General features: G+C 32.9%; 1 protein-coding gene across 4 annotated transcripts in view; it reads left to right on the plus strand.

The window, feature by feature from the left end:
- The window catches only part of ADAM29 (ADAM metallopeptidase domain 29), a 71,006-nt gene that overhangs the window by 21,197 nt on the left and 36,024 nt on the right, over window positions 1-13,785 (plus strand). The window contains exon 1 of one of the 4 annotated variants that reach the window (XM_072796042.1): window positions 2,163-2,186. The exons of the other annotated variants lie outside the window; for them this stretch is intronic. The gene's annotated coding sequence lies outside the window, so the exon portion shown is untranslated. Of the gene's footprint in view, window positions 1-2,162; window positions 2,187-13,785 lie in introns of those variants that run through there. 4 annotated transcript variants of the gene reach the window in all.

Consider the following 13,785-nt stretch of genomic DNA (forward strand, 5'->3'; position numbering starts at 1 on the left):
ATGGTATCCTGGATGGAATCTTGGAACTAAAAACAGACATTAGATAAAAATGTTAAAATCTGAAAAAAAAAATCTGAAAAAAAACATAGACTTGGTCTAATATGTCAATATTGGTTCATTAATTGTGAAAACACACCATATAATTTAATATGTTACTTATAGGGAAAAAATGGGCATGGGAGTATATGGGAACTCTCTGCACTGTATTTGAAATTTTTTTCTGTAAATCTAAAACTTCTAAAAAAGTTGGCATTAAAAAAAACTATTAAACTATCAAAGAGATCTTACTCCTTTCATATATTCATGCTAACAAATATAGAATTGATTAAGTGGTCTTTTTTAAAGATAGGATGAAAGAAAACACCCTATAGTGTGATAAGGTAGTGATTTTATGCAGTTTTCCCTTTTCAACTACTGAATACAAATATTCTGACAGAATTTGTTTTACATTATTAAATCTGAAAGAGTTTTCATACCTCTTATACTAATGCCAAAATTAAGAGGCCAGGAAATGTATCCATTTCAAAGGAAAAAGGAAGTCCTTAACCAGTTTCTGATGCAAAGGCCTGCGCTCTGAAAAACAGAGAAACAAACCAGACGGAAGATCAAATGTTAGATGAAAATTAATGACAAAATTACTTTAAAAGACTTAGAAAAAAATCTAGAAATTCATGATGTGTATTTTCTTTTTTTCTGGCTTACTAAAAGATAAGTGAAAGCAGAGTTCCCATACACATGTTTCTACAGATATGAGATCAAACAAAGAAACACTGTCTCAAATGCTCTAAACACTTAGTTTCCCTCCAAATACATTTATTTAGAAAATTGTTTCCTGTTCAGTATACAAGAAAGCATATTTTATTGTTAAAAAGAATAACCTGGAAATGAGAAACCACTTGTTGTAATTAAAAATAATAATAACTATTATTTATTAAATACATAGAGTATGATAGGTATTGCCCTAAATATTAAAGCTGGATTATCTCATTTAACCATCAAAACCTTAATAGGGAGTACACATTACTATTTTATTTCATTTCCATTTTACAAAAAAAAGAAACCAAACGTATGATCATTTACTCACATATCTAGTAAGTATAAGTGCTGAGATTTGAACTCAGGAATAATGCTTCAGACTGACGTCTACTTTGCTCCCTAGTCATAAATGAACAAGAATATTTAGCCTACAGAGAAACTTTTCCTCAGTCCAGGAGCATAGAACATTTGTAAATATCTCTGCATCCACCTAAATATATAAAGCAAATTTTAACAGACCTAAAGATAGAAAAAAAACAGCAAAGAATAAGAGTTGGAATTATTAAGGTGTAAAATTGAGAAACCTTTAATAGACGCACTAAGAAAAAAGAGAGAATGTAAATAAAATCAGAAATGAGATAGGAAATGTTACAGCTGATACCGCAGAAATGCAAAAGATTGTAAGAGGCTATAATAAACAATTATACACTAACAAGTTGGACAATTTAGAAGAAATGGATAAATTCTCAGAAATATGCACTCTACCAAGACTCAGTCGTGAAGAAACAGGAAACCTGAATATACCAATATTAGTAAGGAGATTGAATCAGGAACCAAAAACCTCCCAACAGGGGCGCCTAGGTTATTCAGTTGGTTGAGTGTCCGACTCTTGATTTGGCTCAAGTCATGATCTCAGAATCATGAGATCAAGCCCAGCCTCAGATTCTATGCTCAGTGCTCAGTACAGAGGCTGCTTGCTTATCCCTCTCCCTCTGCTCCTTTCCCAGCTTTCTAGAAAGAAAAAAGAAAGAAAGAAAGAAAGAAAGAAAGAAAGAAAGAAAGAAAGAAGGAAGGAAGGAAGGAAGGAAGGAAGGAAGGAAGGAAGGAAGGAAGGAAGAAAGAAAGAAAGAAAGAAAGAAAGAAAGAAAGAAAGAAAGAAAGAAAGAAGAAAAAGAAAAGAAAGAAAGAAAGAAAGAAAGAAAGAAAGAAAGAAAGAAAGAAAGAAAGAAAGAAAAAGAAAAAGAAAGAAAGAGAGAGAGAGAAAGAAAGAAAGAAAGAAGAAAAAGAAAGAAAGAAAGAAAGAAAGAAAGAAGAAAGAAAGAAAGAAAGAAAGAAAGAAGAAAGAAAGAAAGAAAGAAAGAAAGAAAGAAAGAAAGAAAGAAAGATCTTAAAAACAAAACAAAACAACCTCCCAACAAACAAAAGTGCAGGTACTGATCTCTTTACTGATAAAATCTACCAAAAATTTAGAGTTAATAGCAATATTTCTCAAACCCTTCCAACAAATAAAAAGGAATATATCCCATGTAAATGACCCAAACACTCCAGAGATTTTCAGATTGGATGAAAGAACAAGACCAAATTATATATGAGCTTCAGGAAGCTTACTTTAAATATACCCAAAGATACTCTAAAGTTTTAGGAACACCTGGGTGGCTCAGTGGTTGAGCATCTGCCTTCAGTTCAGGGCATGATCCCAGAGTCCCGGGATTGAGTTCCACATTGGGCTCCCCACAGGAAGCCTGCTTGTCCCTCTGCCTATATTTCTGCCTCTGTGTGTGTGTGTCTCTCATGAATAAATAAATAAAATATTTAAAAAAACACACAACTATATTACAAAGCTATAGATTTCAAAACAGTATGGTATTGTCATAAACATAGACACATAGATCAATGGAACATAATAGAGACCAGAAATATGTCCATCCATATATGCTAAATTAATTTACAACAAAGATCCCAAGAATACAATGGGGAAAGGATAGTCTATTTAATAAACAGTGCTGGGAAAACTGGGCAGCCGCATGCAAAATAATGAAACTGGACCACTATCTTATACCATACACAAAAATGAACTCAATTTGATTTGAATTCTTAAAGATTAAAGAAAGATAAAAGATTTGAATGTAAAATTTGAAACCAGACAACTCCTAGAAGAAATTCTAGATAGTAGGCTCCTAGACATTGGTCTTGGCAGTGATACTTTCAGAGTTTGACATTAAAAGCCAAGGCAACAAAAGAAGAATAAAAAAATGGGACTACATCAAAACAAATAGCAAAATAAACCAACAAAATGAAAAGACCACCTACTGAAAGGGATAAAATATTTATAAATCATATCTGATAATGGGATAATATATGAAATATAGAAAGAATTATATAATTCAGTGAAAAAATCCAAATAATCCAATTAAAAAATGAGCAGAGGAACTGAATAGCTATTTTCCCAAAGAAGACATACAGATGAGTAACAAGTACTTGACAAAGTGCTCAACATCAGAAATCTTAAAGGAAATATATAGCTGCTGCCTGAGGACTGCCTTCTAATTAGCCTTCATCTACCTGGCTGCTGATTGGGATCTTCCTGGAAGCCTGAAAAAAGGTAATGGTCACTTCCCCCAGAGTCTTCCTCCATCTTCTTCCAACAATAAAACAAAGCCACCAGCTTTCCCTGGAAAGATGTCCACACATCTAGCACCCCAACTTGGCTGCCACTCAAAGGACAGGCTTCCAAATAAACGAACTCCCTCACAACTCCCATAGGACTATAGTAAACAGAGAAGCAGTTTTTAAGTGGGTATATGTATATTCCCCACAAATAAACACTGAGCTCAGAGAAGAAGAAAGACAAAAACACTCATCTCCCAGTTTCTTTCAGAAAGAGACACGATGCATACATTTTCATCTGTTGCCTGTGGTTCTGGCTTCTAATTAGCCTACATGGGAGAGAGGCTTACTGGGATCCTCCTAGGAACATGAAAGAGCTAGTGGGCACATTCAAACCAAGTTTCCAGCTTTTTCCTAGAAGAAGGTTTTGTTGGTGTTGTTTTGTTTTAAATCTAGCACCCAACCGTTAGGGCTTCCAAACAAGAAACTGGTTCCTGAGTCACCTAGTTCTGGGAGCTAATGAGGTTTGACTTTTGTGAATTCTTTAGGACTACACATATTAAAGAAGTAGTTCTATATGGGTGTACAAGCATTTCCAGTGACTATTCCCTCTGGCTCAGCAGAGAATGAGTAGGCAAAAACACACAATTCTTGATTTCTCCTGATAGGGGCTGGGCTGCATATCGAACGTCCTGAGTTTCTCCGCTGCTGACTGAAGGGTCAATATCTCAATTAGTCTTCATCAGGGAGCTAAAGGCAGGCAATTAGTTGCTCTCCAGGAACCTAAAGAGATGTGTGGGCATTTCCCAAAACTTTGGAACAGTGACAGGTGTTAGTATACCCTAATCTACTGGAAGCCACTAAGAATCCACACAGCAGCTTGAACAAACACAAAGGTTTGAGAGATAACCAAGAGCTCAGACTAGACTGATTGACAAGATTTATCTCCTCCATGAGCCAGTCTTGTCAAGACTGGGAGAGGTGACTATTTTACATAATGTGTAGAAATCAATGGCAAGGAAAATAAACAAGCAAGAGAACATGTTCCAAACAAAAGAACAAAATGTTTAGATACTGACCTTCAAGAAGCAGACATGAGTTGTTTACCCAAAAAGAGCTCAAAACAATCATAAAGATGCTCACTGAAATAAGGAAAGGAATGCAGAAATAAAATGAGAATTTCACTAAAAGACAGAAAATATAAAAAAGGACCAAGCAGAGATCATAGAGCTGAAGAATACAATTATTGAAGTGAAAAATTCAGTATAAGGGTTTAACAGCAAACTAGATCAAATGGAAGAAAAGATTAATGAACTCAAAAAGAATAGAAATCATACAATTAGAAAATCAAAAGAGAAAGGAAGATGAAAAATGTGATGATAGCTTAAAGGATTTATGGGACATAATACATGATTTACAGGATCCCAGAAAGAGAAGAGAAAGAAAGAAGGCAGAAAGCTTATCCAAAGAAGTAATGGCTGAATACTTCCCAAAACTGTACAAAGAAAGAGACATCCAGATGTAGGAAGACCAAAGAATACCAAATAAGAGACTCCAGAGACCTATTATAATTAAGTTGCCAAAAGCTAAAGGCAAAGAGAACTTAAAAGAAAAGTTACTTCAAGAAACTTCAAGAACTTCAAGAAAAAAGTGACTTGCTATGTATGAAGGAACTCTTAAGATGAGTGTCAGTGGATTTTTCAACAGAAATCTAGCAGTCCAGAGGGAGTGAGATATATCCAAAATGCCGAGGGGGAAATGCCAAACAAGAATACTTTACCCAGCAAATTCATCCTTCAGGATTGAGAGAGAGCTAGATATTTTCCCCAAACAAGCTGAAGAAGTTCATCACCAATATGCCAGCCTTACAATAAATATTAAAAGAAGTTCTTCAAGCTGAAACCAAAAGGATGTTAATTGGTTACCAATTAACCAATTAACATCAGGTAAATATAGTTAAATTTAGAAGACACTAATGTTAAAATAGTGGTGTATAAATCACTTATAAATAATAAAAAATTTAAAAGACAAAAGCATTAAAATAACAATAGCTTATTTGTTCATAGATGCACAATATAAAGATATAAATTGTGATATCAAAAACATGAAATGTTTAGTAAGAGAATAAAAATGTAGAGCTTTTGTATGAAATCCAGTTAGGTTGTTATCAGTCAAAAGTAGGCTGTTTTAAGATGTTTTAAGCATCCTGATACTACAGAATAAAAACCTCTATACACACAAAAGATAGAACTCTATCAAAGCATACATGAAAAAAAAATCATCCAATCATAAATCAAGCAAGTGAGGAAGAAAGGGAAAAAAATATTAGAAAACAGCACAAAAGCAATTAACAAAATTAAAGCAGTAAATCCACATCTATAATAATTACTTTAAATGTAAATGGACTAAATTCCCCAATAAAAAAAAAAGTGATTGGATGAAAAAATTAAAACTCACTATAAGAGACTCTCTTTGGCTTTAAGACACACATAGACTGAAGTGAAAAGATGCAAAAATATTCAATGGAAATGGAAACAAAAAACGCAGAGATAGCTATGCTTGTCCATACAAAATAGAATTTAAGTCAAAAACTGTAGTAAGGAACAAAGAAGGTCCTTATATAATGATAAAGATGTCAATTCATCAAGAAGGCATAATAATTACAAATACTTATGCATCCAACATCTGAGCAGCTAAACATATAAAGTAAGTATTAACAGATTTGGAGGGAGAAATAAATAACAATACAACAAAAGGACACTTCAAAATTTTGCTTTTGATAATGGATAGACAATCTAGACAGAAAATTAACAAGGAAACAGTGGACTTGGCTATGTATTAGACCAGATGAATCTAATTGACACATAGAACATTTCATCCAATAGCAGCAGAATACATATTCTTCTCAAGTAGACATAAAACATATACCAAGGAAGATCTTATTTAGGTAACAAAGCAAGTCTTAACAAATTTTAGACTGAAGTCATTCATACCTAGTAATTTTTCTGACTACAGTGGTATGAAACTAGAAATCAAGTCCAGGAAAATCGAAGGAATTTTGAAAAATTGAGGAAAATTGAAAAATTCACAACTTCATGGTGATTAGACAACATGCTCCTGAACAAACAATAGGCCAAGGATGAATTTAATAGGGATGTTTTAGAAAATCTTGAGACAAATTAAAACAGAAACATACTAAACTGAGATGCACCAAAGCAGTTGTAAGAGGGAAATTTGTAGCAATAAATGCTACAAAATACATTAAGAAGAAAGATCTCAGGGAATGTCTGAGTGGCTCAGCAGTTTAGCGCCACCTTCAGCCCAGGGCATGATCCTGGACCAGGGATGGAGTCCCACGTCAGGCTCCCTGCATGGAGCCTGCTTCTCCCTCTGCCTGTGTCTCTGCCTCTCTCTCTCTTTCTGTGTCTTTCATGAATAAATAAATAAAATCATAAAAACAAAAGAAGATCTCAGATAATCTAAAAAATCACAAAGACCTAGAAAAAGAAGAATAAACTAAGCTAAAATCAGTAGAAGGAAGGAAATAACAAATATCAGAGTTGGAATAAATAGAGAATAGGAAGATGTTAGAAAAGAAACAAAAGTAGGAACTTTTTTTTAAAAGATAAACCAAATCAATGACATTTTAGCAAGAGAAGACAAAATCAGGAATGAAAGAGGAGACTTACAACTGAAATAATAGAAATACTAAGAGTCATAAAAGACTACTATGTACAATTATACCTCAACATATTGGACCACTTAGAAGAAATGGGAAAATTTTTAGATATATACAATCTACCAATATAGAATCATGAAGAAATATAAAATCATAACAGACCAATTACAAAGAGGGAGATTGAATTGGTTGGTAATCAGAAACCACCTATCAAAGAAAAGCTCAGCAGCAGATGGCTTCCTTGGTCAGATTTACCAAACATTGAAAGAAGATTTGATACCAGTCCCTCAAACTCTTCCCCAGAATTGAAGAGGATGGAGCAGTTTCAAACTTATTTTACAAGAGAAGCATTACCTTAATATCAAAGGCAGACAGACATTGCAAGAAAAGAGAATTACAGGTCAATATTCTGGATGAATATAGATGCAAAAAAAATTTTTTTAAGATTTTAATTATTTTATTCATAAGAGACATGGAGAGAGAGAGAGAGGCAGAGACACAAGAAGAGAGGGAAGCAGGCTCCCATGCAGGAAGCCCAATGTGGGAATCGATCCAGGGACTCCAGCATGACGCCCTGGGCCGAAGGCAGACACTTAACTGCTGAGCCACCCAGGCATCCCAGATACAAAACTTCTTAAAATATCAGCAAACAGACTTGAACAATGTATTAAAAGGATCATACACCAAATTAAGTAAAATTTATTCCTGGGATGCAAAAATGGTTTGACATACACATATCAATAAAAGAGATATATCACATTAATAAAATGAAGGATAAGAATCATATAATCAATAGATGCAAAAAAAAGTATTTAACAAAATTCAACATCCTTTCATGACAAAAACTCTTAATAAGTTGGGTTTAGATGGAATATACTTCAACATAATAAAGGTCTTCTATGCCAAATCCACAACTAAAAATAGTTCAATAATAAAAAACTAAAATTTTCCCTTTAAGATTGGAAAGAAAACAACAGTGCCTCTCTTGCCACTTCTATTTGACATATACTAGAAGTCCTAACTAGAGCAATGACGTAAGACAAAAACAAAACAAAACAAAACAAAAAACAAAACAAAACTAAAATGTATCCAGAGGAAGAAGCAAAATTGTCTGTGTTTTCAGATGACAATATTATACACATAAAACCACCAAGATGCCACAAAGAAACTGTTAGAGCTAATAAACTGGTTCAGTGAAGTTGCAGGGTACAAAATCAGAACACAGAATGAATTGTGTTTCTATACACTAATTACAAGTGATCAGAAAGAGAAATTAATAAAATAATCTTTTATTTATAATAGCATCTCTCAAAATAAGATACTCAGGAATAAAATTAACCAAGGAGGTGAGAAACGTGTACATGGATGATTATACACATTGGTGAGGAAGACACCAAAAGTGATCTATAGATCAATGTAGTTTTTATCAAAATTTAAATGGCATTTTTTAAAGAAATAGAAACAAAATAAAAATTCATTTGAAGCACAAAAGACCCCAAATAGCCAAAGCAATCTTGAGAAAGAACAAAGCAAGAGACATCATACTTATTTGATATATGTTACAACATGATGGAACTTTAAACTTTTTTTCTAATGGATAAAAGGGAACCCTCATGTGCTATTGGTGGGAGTGTAAACTGGTGCAACTGTGGAAAATTATGGAGATTCCTAAAAACAAATTATTTTAAATAAAATTATTTTTAAATAATTTAAATAATTTTTAAATAAAATAATTTAAAAATTATTTTAAAATAGTTTAAATATGATCAAGTAACTCCACTACAATTTGCCCAAAGAAAGTAAAAACACGAGCAGCCTGGGTGGCTCAGCAGTTTAGTGCTGGCTTCAGCCCAGGGCCTGATCCTGGAGACCTGGGATCGAGTCCCACCTCGGGCTCCCTGCATGAAGCCTGCTTCTCCCTCTGCCTCTCATTAATAAATAAATAAAATCTAAAAAAAAAAAAAAAAAGTAAAAACACTAATTTGAAAAAAACAGGTGTACCCTTCAATGTTTATTGCAAAATTATTTAAGTATCCAAGATACAGAATTAACCCATGTCCATCAATAAATGAATACATTAGTAGGTGATGTATATATATTTGTTGAATTATTATTCAGCCATAAAAAAGAATGAGATCTGCAACAATATAGATGGACCTAGAGAGTATTATGCTAAGTCGAGTAAATCAGAGTAAGACAAATATCATATGATTTCACCTATATGTGGAATCTAAGAAATGAAACAAATGAGCAAAGAAGCAAGCAAAGAAAAAAGTAGACTCTTAAAAGTGAAGAACAAACTGGTAGTTGCCAGAGAAGGGGGCAATAGGTAAAATAGATAAAGGAGATTAAGACATATGAACTGCCAGTTATATAAGTAAGTCACAGATATGAATAATACAGCACAGAGAATATAATCAATAATATTAAAATGATGAGGTTTGGTGACTACACTTGTAATGTATAGAATGAGAATGAGAATGTATAGAATGAGAATAATTGCTACTCCTCTATATTCTTATATGTTTATAAGTGCATCTATTCAATCCTTCATGATAGTCTGAAGATTTCATCTGAATTTTACTTTAATGGATTGAGAGTTCTGCACATATATAATTCCAGACTTTCATATAATTATGCCATATTCTTTCTCAATCATAAATCCTCTCTCTAGTAATCAGAGCACATATTTTTATAATAATTTTAAAATAAACATGTAAGATAATGTAATTTTGGAAATGTTACTTCAGGAATCTTCCTGCTAATTTGGTCTATAAATGAATGAAGAGGTTGGTTCACAATATTTTTCAGTGAATATCCTCCACAGTTTTCAACAGAATTGGGAATTTAAAATTCTACAGAACACTAAGGTCAATATTATTTTCTTTCTCTTTATACATTTTGTTCTTTTTGGAAATTGCAGCAATCTAGATTTTTAAAGGACTATTTTAACCCTGGCAAATTAACATTTTCCATACCACTATGTCTTAAATGACCTGCAGATTATGGTGAAACATATTTTTATGTAGCTTCATGGGTCTTTTATCAGCTCAGTAGAGTTTTATTTAATTACTTTTATCCTTTCAACAAGGAGAAATCTATATACACAAAGCAATTCCTTTCAGAAAATTTGCTTTTCACATCATACTGTTCCCCTGGGATCCTATCAAATTTGCACGTAAGAGATGCAGTTGAAAAGTCTGATTAATGTGCATTATTCTAACACATCGCTTTTCACTGTGGGCTGTGTATCTGTTGAGATGATTTAAGGTAATGTATCTAAGCTTCTTCTCCAGAGATTGACTCGGAAGTTCTAGGGTTTTACAGATTCTACAGGATATAGTAACGCATAGATAGAATTGAAAGTCGTTGTTATAGTTCAGTTTGAAGGGTCTATCAGCATTTTATTTAGCATGTCTATGAGATCTTCAACTTGCCTCATAACTAACTTCTCTGATACATAATTAGATGCAAAAAGACAGGTTAAGAGGTAAAAACAATGCCCTATTCCCTTAGAAAGATGTACCTACTAAGGAGAAGTAGTCTTTTCAATTTACCTGTGTAGTATATATTAGATTACTCAAATGTACAGAGAAAAAAATGTATGGATACATACGTACATACATATAGTTATAAATATATTTGTATATTATAGGCCTCATAACATGAAGAGAAAGAATTGCCAGATCTGTGGATTATTTTTCTTTTTTTGTTAAAGTACCCCAGTTACACCATTGATGGGGTTCTTGTCCGGAAAAGCCAGTAATCTCCTGGAAAAAGTCGATATTTGTCACCTTTTAACCGAAACAGTATTATAACACATACATAATGGAAGTATCTGCATTTAGTGCAAGACATGTCATAAGAAATGCATTGAATGTGTATTATATGCCAAGGTTCTTTCCCATAGGAAACTCGGTTTCTTGTGAGAATAAAATATGTAAGTAAGGGGGGCAAAGTCCATAAGCTCAATGATCACATGTACAAACAGCACATTTTTAGAACACTGTGAGAATTTTTAGAACTGTGAGAGTTGAGACCGTAGTGAACAATTCTTGGAGGAGGTTACACCTGGATTTTCTCTTTGTAGTATTTTTTTATTCAAATGTAATATAATACAATGTAGCATTGATAACATTTATGTCTTTTGTGAAAGACCAGACCCAACAGAGCAATCAATGCAAGCTGGGTAATATAGCACAGAACTTTTTTTTTTTTTTTTTTTTTTTTTTTTTTTTTTTTTTTTTTTTTTTTTTAGCACAGAACTTGTGTAGTATTCCAAAGTGTTAAAGCATGTGCATGCCTCACTATCATTAAAATTTATATCATTAAAAAAGAACTCTCTATAAATGAAAATTATATAATTGCAGTGTATCTTTCATAATATATATTATATATAAATATATTTTGTATATATAGTATAAATAAATATATATATAATAAATATATTTTTATAAAAATTACATTTTAACTAGTGGACCTGGGCCACTATTATGGTATCATTTTGAATCCCGGTTTTGAGAAAACTTGTTGAATTTTACCCATACTATTACAACAGTCTGGTACAAACTGAGACTTCTCTAACAGGGGAAAAATCATAATATCACAGTAAAATAAGACATAAGTGTAGGATTTAATGTTACAATTAAAAATATATTTTGTAGTTTCAATTATCCATTACAGAGAAGTACATACTGATTTCTCTATATATGGTATGTGTAAATGTTGGGACAAAAACAATATGAATACTCATAGATACATTTTTATTGAATACCTATGCTCCCTTTGGAATTGGAGCTTCAGGAATGAATGAGATGTAGGTCCAGCTCTTAAGGAGCCTGCTTATACTTCTTATTGAATTAAAATGTTTACTCTTAAAATGAATTTGTACCTCACAAATAGTTAATGGTAAGATTTTCTTTTTCCTCTTGCTGCTTTCCAATACACTTGAGGCGTAGGTATCTGGGAAGCAAATTAAATTCACAAAATTGTCAAATTAATCTGGTTGTCTCAATTCATATAGAAGTTTTGTTTGAATGGGTTCACAATATCATAGTTCCATTGATTACTCCCTTCTTTGAACATCTACTAAAGTATTTTGCTTCATCATTCATTCAATAATTATTGGAAAAGTTGTATAGCCCAATGATAAAAAAAAAAAGGTAGGATTGTGAGTCAGGAAATTTGGGTTTGCTTTTGGACTGCAGGAATCACATAGTTATGTGAAATTTGTGAAGATTTAGTTTCACCATTTGGAAGATGGGCATAGTAATAGGACTTAACTCTTAAGATTGCCTCGGAGAATTGTATGAAGTAATACCGCATTGTTTTTAGTGTACTGATAGAAACATAGAAAGCATGCCCCAAATGTTAACTAAACAAGATGACTATATAATTTATTGTCAAAACTTTGAGATACTTTTGAGAGCAAAAGGGGAAGAGTATTACTAAGTATGCTGAGACAACAGGTACAAATCAGAACCACCCAGGGGGGAAAAATGGATGTAAGCCATACCAATAACAACTACATTGCAGATGCTCAGTATCAGCAATTAAATATCCTACATTGGACTGTTTTTGAAGTTATTCTTCATCTCTCTGGTCAGATTTCCTAACTAGATACCTGCATTCTATACACTGTTAGTGGCATAATCACTAACCTAGTCTCTCAGTATAAACTTAAGAACTGTTTGTGTATCTGAATGCCTCACTGAGCTTATCAACTAGTTGAAAATTTAATATTTTTTGACAATGTCTTCTCTTCTCCATTCTTTTTTTTTTCTTTTTTTTTCTCCATTCTTTTAACTCCTGTTGTATATGTCCTCAAATGTGAGTAACTGAAGAAGCCTTCATACATATTGCTTAAAATGAATGATCTAAAGCATCTAACTTAAGAGACTTGTCCTACACACACAGACATACACACAAGCAACCTAAATGCAGTAATTCAAAAGGGGAAACTGAAACCTTCCCAAATTCAAATGGAATGCCAGTAAATACAGACACATGAGAATATGTTTAAAGCAGCAGTAGTTTATAGTAATTTATACCAGAAGAGTTTGCAGATGTCAAAAGAATGAAACTGGACCACTTTCTTAAACCTTCAGAAAAATAAATTCAAACAGATAAAAACCTAAATGTGAGACAGGAAACCATTAAAATCCTAGAATAGAACACAGACGGTAACTTATTTGACACGGCCATAACAACTTCTTACTAGATATGTCTCCTGAGACAAGGGAAACAAAGATAAAATTAATTATTGGCACTTCATCAAAATACAAATCTTCTGCATAGCAAAGGAAATAAAACTAAAAGGCAACCTTTGGAACGGGAGAAGATTTTTGCAAATGACATATCTAATAAAGGGTTAGTATCCAAAATATATAAAGAACTTATAAAACTCAACGCCTAAAACACAAATAATCCAATTAAAAATGAACAGAAAGCACAAATAGACATTTTCCCAAAGACATCCAGATGGTCAACAGACACATGAAAAGACGCTCAATTTTGCTCATTATCAGGGAAAATACAAATCAAAATATAATGAGATATCACCTCACACTAGTCAGAATTGCTAAATTTAACAACATAAGAAACAGGTGTTGAGGTTGTGGAGAAGGGGAACCCTCTTATACTATTGGTGGGGAGGCAGATTGGTGCAGCCACTCTGGAAAACAGTATGGAGGGTCCTCAAAAAGTTAAAAATAGAACGACTCTATGATTCAGCCATTGCACTA

This window comes from Canis lupus, chromosome 24 (assembly GCF_048164855.1).
Source record: "Canis lupus baileyi chromosome 24, mCanLup2.hap1, whole genome shotgun sequence".
Lineage (NCBI taxonomy): Eukaryota > Metazoa > Chordata > Mammalia > Carnivora > Canidae > Canis > Canis lupus.